Genomic DNA, 4753 nt, shown 5'->3' with positions numbered 1-4753 from the left:
TGCTGGAAACCAAATCCATTGATTGCATTTTGGGGCGTTGGATTTGGTATTCACGGGCTTGAGTGTAACATCCAAGCACTACGCTCAATCAAGCCCGTGTATTAAAAAATTTTTTTGTGGATTAATACGTAGAAAAAGCCCATTCGAACTTTAACGAATAATTTTAGAGTAGGCTCATGGACCTAAATTTTAATTTGGAAAAATCTTATAATAGGCCAAGTGAGAGTAATTGAGCCCATTTATTAAGAAAGAGTCTAACCAGCAGGTTAAAACCAGAGGAGTAGTTGAAGAATCGAATGGAGATACAAGTTGAGCCCACTTATTGAGGGAGAGTCTTGCCATCAGGTGAGAGAGAGTGTTAAGAATTTAAGACAAATAATTAAATTTAATTCTTCTTATTTAAGTTTTTGAAATAAGTGGTGATTTTACCTGAACAAAGTTGAGTGGTTACTCATTGCTAACGTGATAGAATCAAAAGACTACTGCAAGCTGATCTGAAAAATAAACGCTAATATTTACAGTTTTTAAAGGTTTTATTTATTGTACAATCTCTCGAGGTATGCTAAGTTAGTTACATAGAATATTTACAGAATATTTACATTTAATAACTTTAGTTGTTCTTACGGCTAATCAATTTAAATTTTCAGCGACAAATACGTACAAGAAGGCTTTAAATGAGCTAACTTCGATCATATTTTTGAAAGAAATCTATACTTCAGCGCTTTTATTCTGCAAAAGAGGAACTCTAGCAGAGGATGACTCAGGGCTACTAATTGGATGATCTTCAACCAGTTTTTTCTCTAGATGAGCTTGCCCCCATATCACAGCATAAAACCCAGGAACTATTATTGCCGCTCCAATCACACTGCATGTACATTATCATCAAGTAGTAGGCCACCGTAAGTGTTAATTCCTTTTATTGAAAAAAAGGAAGAAAATGAGAGAATCCGTAGTGCATGAATACTACTACTACATCGTGATCACAATAACAACATAACAAGAAAGCATTTCACTCCATATATGCTGACAGTTAAGTAAAATGAGAGAATCTGGCCATATCATTGATATACAGAGGAGCTAGCATACCTTCCAAGGTAAAGAGTATCCCCAAGAAAAGTAACCCCCATGACAACCGCAATGAAATATATCAAGGGGCTTAAACATGGCTACATACACAGGCCCTCTCTCACGACATGCCCATAGGGTAACATTTGCTCGGATTGTGATTGCAAATAGTGCCTGGAGATTGAGTCGTGTGGTAATTAATTAGCTACCATATTAAATAATTTTAACTTAGAAGGGAACGAAGAGAGATCTTTGAGTTTAAATGGGTTTGCATACCGAGTATCCTATAGCGATCAACTCCATATTAAGGCTCAATTTCCAAGCATTTGGGTCTTTCTCTGCAATCAATGAGATTATGGCAGATACGATGGCCACAAAGATACACTGAATGAGTGCCACAATCAGCTCTGCAGGGTACTCCCTAAGAATCCTTGTCTTGCAGCCAAAAACAACAAACCAGGTTCATATTCGGAGATAGATGATGCTATTAAAATTCAATGAATGAATAGCTGGAATGAGGAATTTCCCATGTATTATTACCTGTAGATTGAACTTAAGTGCAAGTAAGAAGCTTCCAGACGCCAGGAAAAAGCCCCCAAGGAGCCAGTTTGATTGGATCGTAGAAAAATGTTGGCCGACCTCCACTCCCTTGGGTAATGAGGCAACCGAATTTGGTAGGCCTTTGTATAGAGTGACAGTCAAAGCCCCTGTGATTGATGCAATGGTGCCAATGCACCTGGCGCGACAGCTTTGAAGTCTCAAGTCCAGTTTTTCAAACCTAAAAAAGCCCCTTTTTTTTTCAAGAACGGCTTACCGGCCTATAGCCGTTTTTCAAAAGAAGACTGAAAGGAACTAGAACCAAAACAAAGTGCAAAGCACCGAAGACAAGGGACTTAATTAAGAAGCTCACCGGGAGATGATGGCCAGTAAAAAAGTAAAGGCTGGGATTAGATCATACGCTACTGAGGCCATAGTAGGAGAGCTGTAACTTATCCCCAAAGCTTTGAGTGTCTGTACACTACAACTGCATGGGAAAGAGATAAGATTTAGTGGCAAACAAATACGCAAATATCTGGGTAATTAGACTCCCAAAGTCATATCTAGCCCGATACCATGACATATTTAACTGGAGGGGTACCTAATCATGGAAGTAACAAACAATCCACCCAGTATGCTCCATGTGAGTGGAGGAAGAGACCTTTTTCTGTAAGTGATTAAGATTTAGAAGTTGGGAATTAAATACAAGAGAAAAATAGGCGTTAGAAAAGCAAGCATGGTTAATTGCTAGAGCAGAGTAGAAGAATAACCTGTAAAATATGAAGGAAGCTGGGAGAAGGAAGAAAAAGGCGAGGGAATTGGAGTACGTAACAAAGACGAATTCATTCATCCCTCTCGTCATAGCAGCTTTGCTAATAGTGTTCAATCCCACATCCAAGCACTCCACTATCACCATGACCACAGTTAGGCCCTCCTTCCACATTCTGGTTCTTTCGAACGCAGTTCCGAATCACGTTAGCAAATCAAAAACAGTTATTGATGTGGTTGATGGGTAAACGCAGAAACCACATATACGATCGTCTGGCACCAGATGAGAGAGTTCATCAGAATTAAGGCGAGCCCGGCCGCGCTGGCCTGAACTCGCTGCTTAACTGACTTTAGACTGCGCGCGGACTTCTCTTTCTTGTCTCAGAGTATCAACCTCTCAGGTCCTAGCCTTCTTAATTTCTTCGCGGGATTTCTGCTCTCTAAAGACTCCAATCTCTCGCAGGTATTGTGTGCGCGCCCGCCGGTACGTGAGAAAGAGACACGGAACAAGAATTACCGGCCTCGTTAGGTAGGAATTGGCGAGTTGATGCTTAAGAGGATGCAAGGATGTGATGGGGATGAGAAATTGTTAATAGCAGTTAAATAGTTTTAAATTATAGGAAAATAATTTAAGTTATGATATTTTATAAAATTTTAAAAAATTGAATTATTTTTTAATTTTATTTGAAAGTTTAAAAAAATTATAATAATTAGATGAAAAATTTTAATATTTGAGATTTAAAAATATCTGTATTTAAATATATTTAAAAAGAAAATTAAATATTAAGAAATGAGATAAGATGTGATGAAATAATGTCTTTTTAGCATATGAATAATTGTAATTACTAGTGATAAACCCCACATTTTTTTTAGAAAAAAAAAAAAAAAGAATGTCTCTTTTTAACCGCAACCTCAAAACTTTTTGAAATTTTTAATATCTTAAAATTTATTAATAATTCAATATAGAAAATGATCCCTTCAAAAAATCTATAATTCTTATAGTTTTCAAAAGTTTCTAAAATCTTATTATACATGAAAATGTCTCTTTTTAATATTTTTTTATAGTTTCAAAATTTTGTATAATATTTATATATTTTCTATTTTTGAGGACAGAAATTATATTAAAATTAATCAGTTTAATGAGTTTTAAACCATGATCCAGAAGGGTAATTATATATGTCTTTAATTAGGCCTCAAACGTTACTTTCAGTGGCCCACACATAAAAAATATAATCAACCAAAATAGCTAAATTCAAAAGGCTAATCATTCATTTCTCATGCAAAATAAATATATATCATCATTGATGAGTTTTATTTTCTTTTTCGCAGCGGTGACCAAAAGTACTAAGTTCAGAAGCCACATGATAAAGAATTTATCTCGCACCAGAAGATCGCTCCTGCCTGAACACGAGCCCGGTTTAATCGATTGTAGATTGTGGTTAAGCTCTCATTAGCATGAATATCAGATCCTTCTAATATATATAAGGTGGCACAACCGAGAATTTTCGATAAGTGTATTTTTTAATTTTTTTGATGTGTTTTTTAATCATCTTAAACATTTAAAAAAAAATTACAACTTCATTAAAAAATTATTTCTTTAATTTTAAGTAAATATATATATATATATATATATATATCAAAACCCATTATCGGGACTCACTATCGAGACACTTCATTTTCCTCTAATATATCTTTGTTGCTTAATTCGTATGTTTTCTTCAGCAAGACTTCAATCTCTCGCAGGTATCAATACATGACGTGAGTGTGTGACAAAGAGAGACAAAAGAAAATATATAGATATATTCATAAACCATCCATCATAAATTATCCATCATGAAGATCTGCACTGTGGTATCCAAACAATTAGACAAATCCTTTCTCCCACATGATATAAGGTTTATCTCGCCCAGAAGACACAGTTCATCCATAGAAAGTCGAGGTTGATTGCTTTAACCTAGATACACGCTTGACTTAACCGACTGTAGACTATAAGCATTCCGGTTACGGGAGAGAAAACCGGAATGCTTGGTTTGGTGTGTTGCTGGTCGGTTTGTCAACATCCGGTTGATGGCGCAATGAGAAATAGTATTAAGAGAAACTCTCATCTTATCTTACCATCCAAATCAGGATTAACACATGCAATGAATTGATTTTACTTCACCCGAGTGTTCACATAAGAGGTCACCACCCCATTTGTATTATTTAAATATTGTCCAGATGACTAACACAAGAGGAGGGTAAATTGGGTTATATTTTAAAAAGTAACAATTATAAATCAAATACACAATATAAAATATAAATAAAATATGAAGAATCAATAAATATAAAAAATAAGGGTAAGAGAGAAGCAAACTCAGTATGTTAACGAAGATCGGTCCCACTG

General features: G+C 35.4%; 1 pseudogene; it reads right to left on the bottom strand.

The window, feature by feature from the left end:
• Positions 1–514: 514 nt before the first annotated feature.
• LOC122308769 lies at positions 515–2931 on the bottom strand (annotated as a pseudogene).
• Positions 2932–4753: the final 1822 nt, after the last annotated feature.

Source organism: Carya illinoinensis, chromosome 5 (assembly GCF_018687715.1).
Source record: "Carya illinoinensis cultivar Pawnee chromosome 5, C.illinoinensisPawnee_v1, whole genome shotgun sequence".
Classification (NCBI taxonomy): Eukaryota; Viridiplantae; Streptophyta; class Magnoliopsida; order Fagales; family Juglandaceae; genus Carya; species Carya illinoinensis.
This window is presented reverse-complemented; position numbering and strand designations above follow the sequence as displayed.